Source organism: Paramisgurnus dabryanus, chromosome 10 (genome assembly GCF_030506205.2).
Source record: "Paramisgurnus dabryanus chromosome 10, PD_genome_1.1, whole genome shotgun sequence".
NCBI classification, from domain to species: Eukaryota; Metazoa; Chordata; class Actinopteri; order Cypriniformes; family Cobitidae; genus Paramisgurnus; species Paramisgurnus dabryanus.
In genome coordinates, this window is record NC_133346.1 from 35,713,021 (window position 1) to 35,732,067 (window position 19,047).

General features: G+C 37.2%; 1 protein-coding gene and 1 long non-coding RNA gene across 4 annotated transcripts in view; both read left to right on the forward strand.

Annotated features, from left to right (window-relative positions):
• Positions 1-19,047, forward strand: part of LOC135745955 (uncharacterized) — a 605,494-nt gene that overhangs the window by 504,420 nt on the left and 82,027 nt on the right. The window lies entirely within an intron of this gene.
• On the forward strand, positions 3,051-5,467 carry LOC135718429 (uncharacterized). Of its 2 annotated transcripts, XR_010520786.2 has the most exons (6): positions 3,051-3,065; positions 3,117-3,206; positions 3,388-3,451; positions 3,581-3,683; positions 3,765-3,886; positions 5,274-5,467. It is a non-coding gene; the product is annotated as an uncharacterized lncRNA (long non-coding RNA). The 2 variants fall into 2 exon arrangements; XR_010520785.2 differs by lacking the exon at positions 3,051-3,065 and having other exon boundaries at positions 3,081-3,206.

The window sequence follows — 19,047 nt, forward strand, 5'->3', positions numbered from 1 at the left end:
TTGGCTCAGTTTTTCTCATTTCCAGCAGTCATACTTTAACTAACTCCTCCTACAGTTTTCGTCGGATCATCATCATATTTGGCGAGTGTCATCTATAGGCCTTTGTGATGCTAAATTGCGAAGGATTTGATTCTATATTAAAATTTGTGTCTGTTTCGGCCAGCCAAAGTTTGATGTTTCGCTATGAAACAGGTTGCTGGAACTCAGGCATACAGTGTCCGATCTGTCCCAAACTTCACATGATTGCTAAGAGTCATGACCTGAACACATCTACATGTCAATAGTCACTTATGGTTATAGCGCCACCAGCTGGCAACAGGAAGTGACATGTTTACAATTATTATCCAATGTCTGATCTGTCCCAAACTTCACATGATTAATAAGAGTCCTGGAGTGAACACATCTACATGTCAATAGTCACTTATGGTTATAGCGCCACCAGCTGGCAACAGGAAGTGACATGTTTACACTGATTATGCAATGTCCGATCTTTCCCTAACTTCATATGATTAATAAGAGTCCTGGACTGAACACATCTACATGTCAATAGTCACTAATGGTTATAGCGCCACCAGCTGACAACAGGAAGTGACATGTTTACACTGATTATGCAATGTCTGATCTGTCCCAAACTTCACATGATTAATAAGAGTCCTGGACTGAACACATCTACATGTCAATAGTCACTTATGGTTATAGCGCCACCAGCTGACAACAGGAAGTGACATGTTTACACTGATTATGCAATGTCCGATCTTTCCCTAACTTCACATGATTAATAAGAGTCCTGGACTGAACACATCTACATGTCAATAGTCACCAGTGTTGGGCAAGTTACTAAAAAATTAGTAATTAGTTACAGTTACTAATTACTTCTTTTAAAAGTAACTGAATTACTCTACCGGTTACTGTATATCAAAAGTAATTAGTTACTTAGAAAAGTAACTTTTAAGTTACTTTTATGTCTGCTTTTTAAATGTAAATATGAACAGTACTGAACAGTCAAACAGTAAAATGATATGGATGGGCTATTTTACACATAAGACTCTAATATATCACATACTGTAGGAGCCTATTTTGCTTTAGATTCAACCTTTGAATATTTTTGTTAGAAATTATCTTAATATTTAAACTTAGTTTATTTATGTATATCATTTAGACCATTTAGACAAATATTCTGCATGTTTACAAAAATATAAAATGTGTTAAAATTGTGTAGTGTCTCTTTAAAAATTTGGAGACAATTGTGTCAACATGTCAAATTTTCAAAAATAAATTATAATTTTTCTGATTTCATATTTATTTTAATAAGTTAGAAACGTCTCCGCTGTGTCCTGCTGACAGGCACGATGCGTGTGCAGCAGATGAGGCAAATTATGGGTCCTCCGAAGGTTAGACCGTATCATTTCAGTTCTCTTCGCGAACTTCTGAGCGCCTTGAATGGGCAAGTGCTCACCTTTTATTGCATGCTTAGTAGGGTGCAGCACTTGAATTGGAACACAGCTTGTGAAGCTTGCCACAGGGACTGCGCTCTTTGGTCATATAATGTTTGTTTTCTGTTGGATTTAAATGATACACAGGATTAAAGGAAGATATTTATTCAGAAAACGGAGTAGGCTACGTGGATTGTTTTGTCGGACGGACACAGAGCGAGTGGATTGTTTTGTCAGATGGACACAGAGCAAGTGGATTTTTTGTTCGGATACGGAGAGACTGAAACTAAAACTAAAAGCGAGCTCACACATACTATGGAGTTTTAACACGGGTGTACACCGCAGTGTGAATATTTTAGTGGAAACAACAATCGCGGATCGTTCTCTTCCATGAAGCCGATGTAAACATCTAAGAATATATGATCATTTCTTAGATTTATTACCTTTGTGGACTACAAATGCAAGTTGATGTCATACTGCGATTGCTTGGTGAAGATAATTTACAAACATGAGACCGGATGGATTATGACTTGCGCACAATTTTTAAACAAAGGTATGTTGTCCCGTTTAGATTTTTCATGTTCATTCTATATGCACTGTCAGCTATGATGAAGTGTAATGAATTATTGCGCCGCCAACTACAGTCCTGCGACGTCAGATATGTCTTGTCTATTTTTTACAAAATAGAGTAACGCGCGTAACGAACTCATTTAAATTTCAGTAATTGTAATTGCGTTACTTGATTTAAAAAAATAGTGGAGTTACAGTAACGCGTTACTCCCATCACTGATAGTCACTTATGATGCCAATAGTCAGTTACGGTCATAGCGCCACCAGCTGGTAACAGGAAGTAACATGTTTACAATGATAATGCAATGTCAGATTTGTCCCAAACTTCACATGATTGATAAGAGTCCTGGACAGAACACATCTACGTGCCAATATTTACATGTAGTCACTCATACACACACACACTCGCTCACTCACTCTCTCTCTCTCTCTCATGCTATCTTACACGATGCTACCTCGCTGTCATTTGTAATTAGCAACAGGAAATGTGGCACATTATACTACACTTTTAAATGGTTCACCTATGTTTACATGCTTAAATGCCTATTTACTACTGTTCCCTTTAATTCTTCTCATGCCACGGCGTGGCGGTGTCAGGTGTGCGAGGGCCCTTCCATCACTGCTTGCAGTTTTAATTTCTGTTTGTATCTTAATAAAAAAGTGAAAAATAAATATGGATGGACATTAAAACTTTGCTAAAACAACAAAGCTGGTGATGGTGGCCTAAGACACTTGTACAGTAATGTATATTGACCAAGAGTTGGAATGATCAAGAAAAATACATCTATCCATATTTTCTTTAAATGCACATTTATTCACAGTTCAGTAGGACAGTAAATTATCTAAGGGTAAAATCATTATTGAAGGTGATTTAATTGTCACTGCATTCATTGTTACATGATTTAAAACAGTGGGAATCATTGTGTGAGTTTCTTAATAAAATCAAATACTTCTTTTTTGTCTTGTTGTTTCTAGACCTGAAGATAAGATTTCCAGTTTAAAAGTGAAGAAAATGAATCATTATTAACAGCAAATAGGAGTATTTCTCAGCTGAAAAGCCAGGTGAAACTATATGGTCACTATGATTCACTTTCATATTATCATTCTTTTCAGATTTTTTTCCCTGTGTTTTTTTTGTTAGATGAGGAGCAACCAGTAAGAAAAAGCAAAAAGATGTTTTGATGTTGCCTGAGGCACCTTATTGTGAGTACATTGTAATGTTATTAGTCATTTAAATTGTTATACTTCTGTGGAATTAAGAAACAATATATTTAATCTCAGTCTACAGTATTTGTAGTATAATGATGATTACTTGATTTAAATTTATTTATTGTTATATGCCTTGAGTGACTTACAAATGATTAATTGTTTTTATTGTTTACAGTTCCATTTCATGCACAATCACAAATGCAGCACATCAATCAATTTCTTCCAACCAGCGAATCAAGGTACACTATTTTGTTATTTTTTTATCTTAAATTATTGACATTGGTTTTCTTCCAGACAGACTTGTTGTTCATTTATTTTACTGGTATAGTTAGTAATGTTATTAATGTTTCAAAACACCTTCTTGAAAGAAATCTTGGAGTGGAGAATCATTCTGAAAGTAGACCAAATCCAGGACAACATCACAACAGTGGTCGGAAAAATGCAGCAAGCCAAGCTGACTTTCAAAAGATGGTATGTGCCATAACACACGCAACATTACTAGTCACTGCTGACTTTTTACCCATGTTTACTACGGATTGTTTTTGTTTGTAGATTCGTTATCTGTTTCTTCAGAGGGGAGGCAGTTTGGGAGATGGGAATTAGGAGGATGCTACAGTTACACAGGGCAAATTTCAGCAGCTCAGTTTCAAACTTGCAACTAACATTGAGTTAAAGTGAGTCTGTGTGAATATACTCTACATATTATACTTCAATATGCCTTTAACACAAAAAACTACAATAATATCAAAGATCAATATAATAAGACAACTTATATTATTTTATGTCATAGTAAAATATTGTGTGTGTGTGTGTGTGTGTGTGTGACCTATGCTCTCTCTGAGATGTGTATGTTCACTTTGTAGCTGGTCAAGGTGGAAGACCAGCTGACGTACCAGTTTTGCCAGGTTAAAGGACCAGCTTAAACCAGCTAAGACAGCCAACCAACTTAGCCAAGGTGGTATATGCTGGTGGGTCAGCTGGTCTTCCCGCCTGACCAGCTAAGACCAGCTACAAAGTGGCCAAAACCTCTGTAAAACAATCCTGCTACACCAGCCTGACCAGCTGAAACCATACTGGGAGTATTCATATTCATATCGATTTGCATTTACACATAAAATAGGTAACATACAGTACTGTGCAAAGCCTAGGCCACCATCACCAGCTTTGTTGTTTTAGCTAAATTTTAATGTCCATCCATATTTATTTTTTACTCTTTTTATTAAGATACAAACAGAAAATACAGGAAATATGTACACAAAATTAAAAACATCAGTCAGTATTTAGTGTGACTTCTCTTGGCACGAAACACATCTTGAGCTTTTTTGAGGAGACTGAAGTCATTCGATTAGAATTAGAAAGGATTAAATTTTATTTATGTGTAAGAGATCCTGCAGTTGCCTGCTATTGCTCAAGTTGAAGGGGAGTTTACCCTAAATACTTGAAACTTCAGCTTAAACCTTTATACTGTTTTCAATACTACATACACATTTCCTGTATTTTCTGGTTGTATTCTAATAAAGAGACTGAGAAATAAATATATGATCACTACACAATTGCAAAAACAACAAATCTAATGGTAGCATGCAGACTTTTGCACAGAACTGTATGTCCACATTTAGCCACCTTTTCTTTGAGTGAACTGTAACAGCAACTATAATGCCATAAACATTCAATACTAAGGTAAAAGAGAGTTGTGCATGCTTTCTAGTTTTAGCACAGAATTCTGTCTCCCTTTTAAATGTTTGCTACAGATTTTTTGCAAGACATTTTAAACATATTGGGGCGGTTTCCCAGACAGGGATCAGACTAGCCCTAGACTAAAATAAATGAAAGAACTGTCCAACCTAAAAACAACTTGTACTGACATATCTTAAAATACATCAGTGCCCTTTGTTTTTTTTACATCAGATTGCACACAAGTAATGTTTTAGTAAGGCATGTTTGTTAAAACTGGTTATATTTCATAATTAAACTGAGGCATAGTCCTGGTTTAAGCTCCTTGTCTGGGAAACCACCCCAATAAATACTTAACTTTTGAATGTGTTCGTTTCGTTGTTTAAGGTTAGAAGACCACGGAAATATTTGACATCGGAGTCCAGCAGACAGCCAGAGACACGCACACACACGCAGCTGAAGCGCGTGACGCGTACGGGAGATCCGGCACGCGCACGGGAGCTCGCGCACGCTCACACAAACACGGAGCACAGGATAATTACAACTGTTTAATTAAAATAAAAGAACTTTGTGGTATACAATGTTTAGCGTGTCTGATTTCATTGGTTAGCAAGGAAATAAAACGACGAGCTGAGGACTTTAGGCGAACGTCCCCTAAAAGTCCCGAAAGTCCGCTGACCGTCCCGCGAACGTCCTCGCAGAAGTCCGGAGGACGTCCTCGCGGAAGTCCGCTCGACGTAACGGGAACCATACACGAAGACGTTCGGGGGACGTTCGCCTAAAGTGCTTAGCATGTTATTTAGCTTACAAAAAAGGTCCCCATGACGTCCCCTAAAAGTCAATAAAGTCCCCAAAGCGTCACTTTGAACGTCCGGAAGACGTTTTTGCGGACATTCGCAGGACGTCAAAAGAACCCTACACGATAACGTCCGGGGGACGTTCGCAGATGCCATTTAGGGGACGTCCTGGGGACCTTTTTTTGTTTGCTGGGTTAGGGCCGGGACTCGATTCAAAAATTATTCTAATTAATTAGAGGCTTTGTAATTAATTAATCGAAATTAATCACATTTTAATCACATATAAATATTTGACCTGAGAACATTGAGAAGTTATTTTTTCACATGGATTTTTAGTATACCATGAATAATGACTGAATACATAAGCTTAAGCAACAAAATATTGTTTATTTTTGTTCGACCAAGTCGGGCTAATGTCCACCTTAGCTGCTATATGTTTTGCATTGAGATGATACTTGAGGCTCGATGTGCTGCGGTGATATGTGAATTCCTTGTTGCATAGCTTACACCAACCATGCTCTTAACGACACTTCCATCCGTTCGTTTTTTATAAAAGTGGATTTCCCATCCACGGGGCCAACCAAAGCGATCTCATCAGCTTCTTCGTTCATGTTCACTGTGTTTTGTTGTTGTCTGAAGTCATGAACGCTAGTTGGTGCTCCAGTATAATCGGTCCGCCGAAACTCATCCAATGAGAAATGTTCCGCGGTGCAAAAATAAGTGTGATTAAAATGCGTTAAAAAATTTTAACGCGTTATTTTTTGTGTAATTAATTCATCTTAATTAACGCGTTAAAGTCCCGGCCCTAATATATATATTTAAAGAAGATACAAAAATAATAAATTTTAATAATAAGTGCTATAATTGGGTCCCCAGTGCTTCTACATACCCAGAAAATATGAAAAAAGCTTCCCTGTAACTTCTTTTTGGTAAGCCTCTCTCTGCAAGCATTTAAAAAAATAGGTCATTTAGATTTGGCTCCCCGCATGACGTAGTAAGGGGATCTTATTATACTGATACCGCCCCTTCATCTGCACTATCAAAACCATGACTCAATTAGTGCGAGAGACAGAGAGAGAGAATGACTGAAAGCACAACGCGTCTGTATTCCCTAAAACTAGGGCTGTCAAAATTAACGCTTTAATAACGCATTAACGCAAATTAATTTTAACACCACTAATTTTATTAATTAACACATAATTTCTGATTGACCCTTGGTCTTGCCCACAGCTTGATGAATTCAGACACAGCAAGTGACCAGCACTGTCTAGATCAGTGGTTCTCAAACTGGGGGCCGGGGCCGAGAGTTGGTGTCAGGGGGGGCCCAGTTTTATGACATTTTATAAAATACATTAATTTATCATGAATTCTGTGTAATTAAACCTAAAAATAAAGTAACTAACCAACAGCACTACTTTGTATAACTTAATATGTTTTGTTTAATTAAAATGTAAAATTTTGGAACAGTTTTTGTCATAAATTTTCTTTGGGGGGCTGAGAAGGAATTGCACCATACACAAGGGGGGTCGCACGCAGAAAAAGTTTGATAACCACTGGTCTAGATGAGTTGGAGGTTTTCATAAAAATAAGAACATTAAGCTCTCTTCTAGCGAATCCAATGCTCTAAATATTCATTAAACATCTAAAATGATTTTTATTTGTACGTTTCCTGAGAGGTGTACCGTCCCAAATCTATAATCTAAAGCAAAGATGCGTCTTCGTTCACTTGCTCATATTTTGGATTCGTTTTTAAAGCAGAAATGATAGAAAATAGACTGCAGGACTTGCTTGATGTTAAAATAATTATTAAGAGAGATAAAGTTCGGGACCTGATTGATGTTAAAAGAGTTAGAGTGACAAGACTCAAAAGCGATCTTCCTGATGCTGAAGTCTGAAGTGCATGCACACAAACGCGTGAGTGTGCGACCCCAATATATAGACATCTACACAAAATTACAGCTTTTAAAAATATCTGTTTGACAAGAATTCACGCAGGAAGGACCTATAATCTGTTATATCTGAAGTGAAAGTTTGGTTAACTGCTGAGGAAAAGTGTCTGTTGTGTAACATTAGCCTATATTAATTAGACCCTTGCATTAGTATCTTAAAGCTGTCTGTCTCAATGTCAAAATTAAACAATAAATGAAAAACATATATTTAACATATATTGATATTGTTTTTGCTTTGCGTAAACAGGGTTAGTTCTGTCATGTTTTGTCAGATTCCAACAAACCATGCATTGTTTTGAAGTTTTTTAATAGAGAATGTTAAGTAAGGGATAATGTAGAGGCAGCCGGTAGTTATTGGGAAATAAGCCCCGACAGTGTGATCAGGACCCGACGCGAAGCGGAGGGTCTTGTATCACACTGAAGGGGCTTATTTCCCAATAACTACCGGCTGCCTCTACATTATCCCGCTTATTACACGGCTACTTGCACATAAGAAAAAAAACTGGACATGAATATGAATTTGAAACATTTTATTGGCATATTTGTTTTAAATTAACATTTTTATCCTTCCGCGAAACTTTGCACAGATGCATAAAATGATCGTAATACCTTATTAAGATCCTCTGCTTTATACTTGTCTCCATTTTTTTCTCTTTTAGCCTAGAAAAGTTTTAATGCCCATTCTGTATTTTTTTGTGTGTTGGCTTCGTAGCTTTCATGCTCTATTTTGTCAAGTTCAGTCTCAGTAAGCTCTCTGTGTCTTGTCGTGGTTGTCGAGTGTTTGTCACAAGATGGCGCCAAACAGACAGTAATCTTTATTGATCTTTATTGGCGCGGAGCGATTTTAATCGTGCAAGTAGTCCGGCTATGTGTTATTATTTTGGAGCGGTTATTATTTGAAAAGAACGAACCTGCAAATGTCTCAACTGACCAATCAGAATCAAGCATTCCAGAGAGCCGTGTAATAAACTATAAATAACACATTTTTGAAAATTTGCTCATCCCAACTCAATATGCCAACACAGGTCACAATGCAGCAGCAAACAGAAATGGAGAAAGAACAAGGTCTTTTAAAGGGAAAATCATATAAAACTATTGCTGATGGTTCTGTTGAAAATGTAAACAGGCTGTTGTAAACATAGGTAGCCTACATTTGCATATAGTTGTCCAAATCCATGTTGATTTAAGCATTAAAAACTTGAAAAGTGTTAAATTTAGGTACATTTAGAACAGATAAGAATGTGAGATTAATTTGCGATTAATCACGAGCTAACTCATGCGATTAATCTAGATTAAATATTTTAATCTATTGACAGCCCTACCTCAAACACATACAATACAATCTTATAAATTGTAGTTTTAATTGAGGAAGAAGAGAGAGCAAGCGAGAAAGAGTAACGTGACTGTATTCACTTTCATCAATACAAGTATTAAATATGTTGTTTTATCTGTTTCTCTGAAGTTTAAAATTAATGTGTGTCACAACAAAGAGAGTAAGAGACTGACAGAACAACGCGAATGTATATACATATGTGTATATAAACATGTTGTTTTATCCATTTCTATAAAGACTGATTATTAAACGACTGAGAATTAAATGTGTTGTTTTATTACAGACTATTTAAATGTGCTTGTGTGGTTCGGTTTTGTGAAAGTGTATTTTATTGTAAAATGCTGAAAACCTTTGTGCCTGTTTAAAACACTAACACGTGAATGCAGCATTAGACCTAAAAGTCTTTATTTTTATCCCACAATGCTCCCCATCTGCTGATGAACACATATTTAGAATGCATAGAACAGATGATTGAATTTTTAAACTGGTTTGCGTAGAAGAAGGATCTGACTACTGAAATGTCCAGCCTGCAGTCCAGATCTGTCACCCACAGAAAACATTTGGCGCATCATAAAGAGGAAGATGCAACAAAGAAGACCTAAGACAGTTGAGCAACTAGTCTGTATTAGACAAGAATGGGACAACATTCCCATTCCTAAACATTGTTCCTCCTCCAGCTGTTCCTTTATATGTACATTTAACTTTTCTGGCCTCTTATTGCTACCTGCCCCAACTTTTTTTGGAATGTGTAGCTCTCATGAAATCCAAAATAAGCCAATATTTGGCATGACATTTCAAAATGTATCACTTTCAACATTTGATTTGTTATCTATATTCTATTGTGAATAAAATATAAGTTTATGAGATTTGTAAATTATTCCATTCCTTTTTTACTCACAATTTCTACAGTGTCCCAACTTTTTCTGTTTTGGGGTTGTATATAAAGCTGAACAACACCGCTGCTAACTTGTTCCATGAGAATATTCTGCTTTGTTGTCAGTGTTGCCAGATCTCGCGAGACAAATAAGCAACCAGGCCTGTGAAAACAAGCCCAAAACAAGCGACTTTTTCAACAGAGCCCCCTTAGGTTCCGGTTTAATAAATAAACTGTGTGCACGGCGGATTTTTAACTGTGGGTACAGATTGTCCGTTTTTCATCCATGTGGACAGATTGGTAAACTGTGCGCAGTTTTACAAACATGCACACACAGTATAGTTTATTTGTTTGCCCCTGAGCTTCAGGACAATGACCACAAGAGGGAGTTAACCACCTTTTAACATTATTCAGGGATGTGATTTTTCCGGATTAATCCGGAATTCCGGATTTTCCGAAATGTGACCTACGTGAATCATGCAGATATGTAAAAAAAAAAATAAGGGGGGAGGGGGGTATCACAGCCGTCGCTATGGTAACCCGGGACAGAACCACAATCGCCGTCCCCACGCAACAGGGCCACACCGGTGGCAGATGACAAAGAGATGCATTTTCCTTCCTTTCCAAGTATCAACAAGGACGTGTTTCTGACCGTTCGCAAATGGCGGATGGAGAAGTATGATTGTATTCACCAATCAGACCTGATCGTTTCTCTCCTCTCTTCTCCTCATTTGCGACGTTTGGCTGTCACTCGCGTGACGCGAAACAAAGCGGCAAACATATACACGTCGGTTTACTTGGTGGATTTGGAGCAGCAATTTTCACAGAAATGAGAGGAAAAACAAGCGCCATTGCAGAAAATCCTGGTGGCGACTGAGAGATGGACGATGCAACAATATTGGTTCCGAAAAAAGGCAAGGAAATAAGTTACCTCATCGAGCCTGGTTTAACCTAACTGAGCATTACATTCGTGCATGAAACCTGATCGACGAACACGGAGGGGCGGGAATCGCGGGACGGAGTGGAGTCTAGAGTTATGTTTCTTCAGGCTCCGGCGTGAATATAAATGACAGCCACTTCAACCGCGTTTTCATCACTGCGTTTTCTCTTCTAAAGTTCGGTAAAAACACATAAATGGCTTAAAATCTTGTTTAAGAATCTGTTTTATAATGAGAATCTCTCTTTCAGCGCGCCTCTGTGTGTGTTTGCGCCGCGTGACAGCCGATTTTAATCTGACAGAGTTCGTCACTGTACATTAAAAATCCCACACGAACATTACAGCGTAAATGCAAGGATTAAGATTGATTTTATATATAACAGATAATCTAGATACATTTACCCTAATAAGTTTTTAAAAACATGGTAATGTTTTGCTTCAGTGTTTTAATGTCAGACAATCATTGAAATGAGGGAAAAATGAAGAGAAAGCAGCAGATATAGCATCCTTCTTCAGAAAGAGTAGCTAGAAGCAGCCAAACAAATCTTAGTAAAATACATTAAAGTAGCCTTCAAAATTCACATGATTTTCTGGTCTCTAGTTTTTTCAGCAATGGGAGATATAAATTCTGGTTTCAAAGTAAATTTCAAAAGTTTTATTTGATTAAATAGTTTAAAAAACATGGAGGTTGAATTATGACTATAAATTGTATGTTAATCTCAAAAATAAAAATTAAATTATTGTAGCAATTGTATGTTATACATTATTCTGTTTAACATACTATAATACTTAAAAGTATTTTAAGGTTGGATGATAGAGATTTTATATGCCACCCCAAAGTAACTGCTGGCCCCTGCCTGGCCACCCCTATGAAAAATCCCTTGCTCTGCCACTGATTATCAAAACACAAAAAATACATTATATTATAATTCTTTACCTGGACAAGTGACTTTTGTGCATGGACAAGTGAAACACAAATTTACTTGTCCGAAGGACAAGTTCCTCAAAAAGTTAATGTCAAGCCCTGATAAACATATTACAACAATTTACGATTAACTAAGAATAATAGTAAACTTCATTATTGTTAATATTGTGACTCTTGATGAGTCTTGATGACGAATGCAGCTTAGAAATGCGACCTCCGGAAGGCTGCAGATTTAGGATTGAGAAACGGCCTCTGTATCGTTTGTTTCAAAGGTTTCGTGTGTTTAAAGTTTTAAGGTTGACCAGTTTGATTAAAATAAATAGCACCTGCACTTTTTTGTACAATTAATTTTATTTATTAGGGTAACCTTCTATTGTTCATGTTTAACAGCTAACAAAGTTACTCATCTACAGGGGTCTAAAATTAGAAAAAGAGACATTTAAGACACTTTATAATAACTAATGGTCCTGTGTAGCACGTTTTACAGATATTTGTATTAAAAAATACTCTGGTAAAAATAGAAGTACTGATTTAACTTCTTTACTCAAGTAAAAGTATCAAAGTACAGGCTTGGAAATTTACTTAAAGTATCAAATTAAAAGTAGCCATGCCTTTAGTTCTTTATAAGCCATTGCCTACATTTTATTTGGATGTCGGCAAAATAGGCCTTCTTTTGACATGAACATTTGCATGTTGCACATTTAGCTGTTAAAGTTGTGTAAAAATGCAAAACAAAAATAAGTTAAAACATATTTTTTATCATGGTTGTTGATATAGAGAGAGGTGGTGATGGAGCAGTGGACAAGACACTTGCTTTTGATTCCCACTGTTACACATCCACCAAATAAGTTGTTATGTGTCATACTGTACAAAAAAGTTGCATGTTGCACATCTAGCTGTAAAATAAATTAAAATGTGTTTTTTTGTTCAAATAAGTTGTTATGGGTCCTACTTTACTATCCGTATAGATCCGCCACCAGTTTGATTGGCATGTGTGTGTGGGGGGGGTCTCAATATATTTTCCTGCTTTTTTGTCCTTAGCCAATCACATGCCTGATTATTTAACATTAGAACACTGATGGGATATCAAACATAGACTGATGTACCAAGTACATTATATACACATAATTTAAACTTGCACACACAAATAAATATCATACGAATTAATAAAACCTTTATTTATTATTGCAGGGACTGCAGAAGATCCCATTTTTAAATAAGGAACAATAAAGTGGCTCCTACTCACAAACAAGTGAGTGAGTTAGAATAGACTTTAAAAAAACTAAACTGGTTTAAAAACCATTTCATTCAAAACCATTTGAACAGGTGAGGATGAGGCTTGGTCTAAAACATTTTTCTTAAGACTCATATATATGAAGAATAACCATAACCCCACCCTTATCTTTCAAGTTGCTTCAGCTTCAAGGTGCAAATTAAACATATTTTTAAACATATTTAACAACATAACAATAGACCAATTTAGAGTAGACGTCACAGTTACGTCACTGCAAGCTGCGCGCGCAATGCGGTTGCAGAAAAACAGTGGAAATGAATTAGACACGAGTGAAAAGAGCAAGATAACTCACTGGAAAATGTCCGGTTGTGCTGTTAAGTGTCAGAATAAGAATGCCAAAAAAGATGGCTTTCATTTTTATAGAATACCATCGTCAAAGACATCATTTGAAGATAAACGTAGGTGTTTATGATTACATTAAGCCCTTAAACGGACAGAATGGAGCGAGGAAATCATCTGGAAATCTTTTAATAATTAGAATAGAAAATAAGTAGAGAAGATGTCCGGTGTTCTGTCGAAGTCTACTCCCCCCATGTGTTTCTTATAGCGTTTTTATCATGTTACAATTATAATTTATTATGAAAGAAATAATAAAAAACCGGAAAATTATGAAATATTTAATAAACGCTAATATATAAAATGCATGATAGTATTGCTTTTACATGTACTTTAGCGATTCAGACTGTAAAAATATTTGATTTAGCAAAAAAGAACAATACATATACATTACATACATGCATATCAGTATCCAAGCCATTTAAACTTTTTATTTATCTAAAAAATAAACGTAATGTGATTAAAACGCTATAAGAAACATTGCACTGAAGGGAAACATAAAGGAATCAGACTTCGACAGAACACCAGATCCATAAAAATCACGGTTTAATGCTAAAACACTTCACAACCCTACTGCGGAGCAGTCACTTTCTGCAACCAGTTTGGCTCCGCCCACAAAAAACGTCATCTCTGTTTGCAAACACGAAATTGGTCTATATGTCTTAGTGCTACATTCTTGATGTCCCACATTCAAACATGAACATAATAAAACCATATAAATAATAAATAATCAAAACAAACATAACAAAAACTGAGAATGTAACTATCCTCTTGTTTAGTTGAGGAGAGTGTGGTGACCCAAAGAGGGACAATCAAAGTCAAATGTCAAAGTGACATATGAGCTTAAAGGGATTGTTCACCTATAAATGAATATTCTGTCATCATTTACTCACTCTCATGTTGTTACAAACCTGTAGAAATTTCTTTGTTCTGTTAAACACAAAGGAAGATATTTTGAGAAATGTTTGTAAGCAAACCATTTGTAGACCCCATTGACTTCCATAGTATTATTTTTTCCTACTATGCAAGTGAATGGGTCCACAAACGGTTTGGTTACAAACATTTCTCAAAATATCTTCCTTCGTTTTCATCAGAACAAAGAAATGTATACAGGTTTGTAACAACATGAGAGTGAGTAAATGATGACAGAATATTCATTTTTAGATGAACTATCCCTTTAAGACGCCACAGGACAGGGCCATAGTAGGCAGTTTCACTCTCTGTAGAACATGGCCTTCAAGTGTACTGATGTCTTCACGTTTATCTCCATACCTCCACTGCTGTTTCCTTCATGTGTAGAGGCCAGACCTTGTGCTGCAGAAAGAAAAGGTAAGATTTTCTAATGAAGGATATGGTCAAATTATACTTCAGCTATAACACTAGAAGATGGATACCTAGGATTCCCTAAATCCTATTAAATATTACAGTACTTAGAGGATTATCATCATTCATCAAAAACAATTTTCCTTCTTAGCATCATATCCTGTCTCTAATAAAAAAAATACAGTAACAGTGCTTACCTTAATTAAAATTCATCTTCACTGTCTTCATCTGCATCCATCTACCTGCTCTCTGATGCTCCACTCACACATGCGACTATTGAAACGCTGGAACATCTCTTGGCTTTGGGCAAAGTCCTTGCAGCATAAGCCTTGTCTTCTCAGTCCGTATTTTATGTGGAGCATGCTGCTGAGAGTTTCTTGTCCCATTTTGTTCCTCAGTTTGGACTTGACCAGGCTCATCTGTGAGAACACTCGTTCTACATCAGCATTGCAAGCAATGACAGAGAAAAGAGGGCAAGTGTTTTGAATGTGTGGTCTCCACTGCTGTCTTTGTAATTGAGCACTTCAACTCAAAATGAATCTGCCTGGCTGTCCTCATTGTTTATCCATGGGAGATATGCAACAGCCTGGTACTGGGTTTCAAGAGCAGCAAGATCACCAGAGTAGAGCTTCAGCATTGAGACTGAGCTGAGCTGTGGTTTAGTTTGTGACAGTATGACAGTCGGACTGAACATGGTCATAGATTTCCATATCTGGATGTTAGCTGGGAGTCTTTGTTGCACTTGTCTGCCCGCTTCCACCAACTTGTCACGGCACCGGCTTTTCATATTTCTCTCAGCCGTGCTCTCCATTCTTGCCTCATCCAATGCCATCATGAAGGTGACCCCATAATTGACTGCACCCACAGGTAACAAAACATTGGGGTCTGTTGTCAAATGCAAGCAGTTGTTCATCTGATGTGGGGATCATTCCAGGTCTCACCACTCTGGAAATGAGACAGCGAAAGAAAAGAAGCAGACACTCCAACATTTTGAATGGATTGCCCCTGTCCTGCTGGAACAGCTTGTTGATCCTGTTGAATTCTTGTAGAAAAGGCATTAAAAACAGCAGGTACATTTTGCTAACAGGATCACTGTACATCTGGTGCAGGATTTCAGCATCATAACATCTCTGGTGGTCTTTGGTTAGCTGAAAGTGAAGCTTTAATTCATCCCACTGATTGAGTATGCGTGAACAGCAAACATGGATGGAAAGCCACAGTGTACCTGACATCTGTACAAGCATCAAAGGGATTTCACCAGAATTGATGAGGCTGTAGATCTTTGCATACTCACAGCGGCGAAGAGCACTGTGGGAAAACCAGTTGTGAGAATGAGAGACCAAGTATTCAAGGTTGCGTGGGAGGGTCTCCACTGCCTTGATTACACACAACTGTATAGAATGGCACACACACTTCAGCAGCTGGAGATTTCGTTTTTTCTGGAGAAGGTGAGTGTACACTGAATTCCTCTTCCCTACCATAACACTGCAGCCATCTTTATCTTATCCAATGCACCTTTTGATATCCAGTCCAATACTCTGTAGAAATCGGGTCAGAGTGGAGGCAATAGCCTCTGCTGTTTCACCCTCCAAGTTTATTAAACCCAAAAAAGTGGACACAACTTTGTTCAGTGTCATACTAAAGTAGCGGATTACCACACACAGTTGCTTGACAGATGAAATGTCTGTGCTTTCATCAATAACAAGTGAGTAATCAGCACCTCCAAATCCATCTGAAGCTCTTTAAACATACACGGAGCAATGGCATGGTTAATTAATGCGGTGCATTTTGTCCGGTGCATTTTGATGTCTTTATCACAAGTTGAGCACATTAACTCCCCAAGGTGATCGACAGATTTAATAGATGTGTGACAAGCTACATAGGTGGCTACCTTCAGCTCAGCTCTCTATCTTGACTCGTTCTGTTTAGAGACCGCAAACCCAATGTTCGTAAGCCTCATTGATGAGAAAGGTGCTGCATTTTTTTATGTTTTTCTGTGCTAGCATGCTGTATGAGGTCCGCATGGTGTGCACATATTCCACACTTACATAGTCTAGTGCTTTGGAGTCGTCCCCCACTCTTTAACTCCTTTCTCTTTCTCCCAGCATTGCACTTTCTAACAATCCAGTCAGTCACCATCAGTCGCAACTCGCGTTTACGTCAATCACTCACTGACAACGCTTTCCTAACCAGAAAAAAACAGATTGCCTTGCTCTGCTTCTGACTCTGACCCAGATGGCATCGAGTACTAGCCAATCAGAAGCAGGGTGTGCGTGGGAAAAAAACTCTGCTGTCTCTCCTATGTTTTTTGGGGAAAAGGGAGGGGGACAGAGAGAACAGGCTAGACAAACACCTATGTTTAAAACAACATAATAGAAAATATCTGCTTGACAACTTTATCGAGGTGGGATCAAGCCCAAATAAGCAACTACACTTTCGAAACAAGCTAAAAAAACCGCGACTACCAATATTTGTAAGCGACTTTACAGAAAAACAAGCCCAAAGTCGCTTATAATAAGCGGACTTGGCAACACTGTTTGTTGTGGCTGTCTGTAATACTGTCTGCGGCACTTGAGCTCTTGAGACTCCACCCACCCGAGCTGCGAGCACCAGTTCATTTAGATTTAAAGGGATATACACAAAAACTATGTATTTTTGCTAACACCCATAAAGTGCCTATTTTGACATGCCACAATAAGTTATAAAACTTTACATATGTACTCTGGGGACACCAAAGATTTATTTTACATCTTTAAAAAGTCTTGTGGAATCTCCCCTTTCATGCAAGCAATCGTTTTTCTATCAATCTTTTAACTTTTAATTTATTTTGTTAATGATTTGCATGTTTGCATAAAATTTCAAATGTTGTACAAATACAGATAGATTTCCCTAAAGCAGCCACATTTAATTCTTTTAATAGGCTACATTGCATTTCTTTCAAAGCTGAATTCTATTGCTTCAAATGAGGCGACCCACCACATCCTCTTCTGCTGCTTGCTGTCTGATATGTTCCACCTCCGCATGCACTGGTCTTAAATCCTTCTTTGGGAGAGGCTCTCTTTTGGCTAGGCAAATGTTGTACAGTACAGCTTCTGCACATATGATGGTGCATGCCCTCTCTTGCTCCATCCTGATTTTATTGGGCAAGCAGTAGAATCTACCAAAAAGTATGCATGAAGTAGCCATATCTCATAACACCAATTTAAGTGCTCACAAACAGGTGCTGGTCATGTTTTTTTTTTCATTTAATCAATACCCAATTCCTTTCCTGCTCCATTCACGGTACAGGTGTAATCAGCCACTTCTTTAAAGGGGCCATGGCACAATCATTTTTTTAAGATGCCAAATAAATCTTTGGTGTCCCCAGAGCACATGTGTGAAGTTTTAGCTTAAAATACCATAGAAATAATTAATTATAGCATACTTAAATTGCCACTTTGTAAGTGTGTGCAAAAATGTGCCTTTTTGGGTGTGTCCTTTAAAATGCAAATGAGCAGATGAAATTTCAGTTCAGTTTTCTTTTATTCTTTTCATGAAAATGCATTATTTATACAAGGCACATACAATTCATTTGAATTTTCCTTTACATTTCCATGATCAGAAAGGAGCAGATGGAAGAATAATATTCTTATATTTATCTGCCCCCTTTATAAACATAAATACAACCCCAAATCAGAAAAAGCTGGGACACTGTAGAAATTGTGAGTAAAAAAGGAATGGAATAATTTACAAATCTCATAAACTTATATTTTATTTACAATAGAATATAGATAACATATCAAATGTTGAAAGTTAGACATTTTGAAATGTCATGCCAAATATTGGCTCATTTTTGGATTTCATGAAAGCTACACATTCCAAAAAAAGTTGGGACTGGTAGCCACGCCCGCCGACAGGGGGGGACAAACGGGTCTGTTGTCCCGGGCCCAGGGTGGGGTGGGGCCCAGAGGGGGGCCCAGAACTGGAACCTATGGAATAAGTGATAAAAAATAAAGAAAATATTTGATTCATTTGATTTGAAGTTCAGTACGCTCAAAATGTCCTGTCAGACTCAGCACAAGTCCAGTGCTCAGAAAAGAAAAGAAAAGAAGAAAATATAGGCCTTATAGAGGAAAATAGAATTCCTAATTATCCCCATTAGGAATCTGTGACCGCAGATATAGTCACTGCATCGCGTGTGTTTAGAAGTCTGTGCTGTTTGCTGTGAGGTTTTTATGAAAGAAAGCACAAACTATTTAATATTTAATATGTAAAACTTGAATTTGAAATAAAACTTACCGCGGAGAAGATAATGAATTCGCTATCATCTCTATTGCTAAGTGATGCGAAAATTATTTATTATTTCAAATCCATTTACAATATACATTGTGTTGTTAAACAGATGAAAATATCT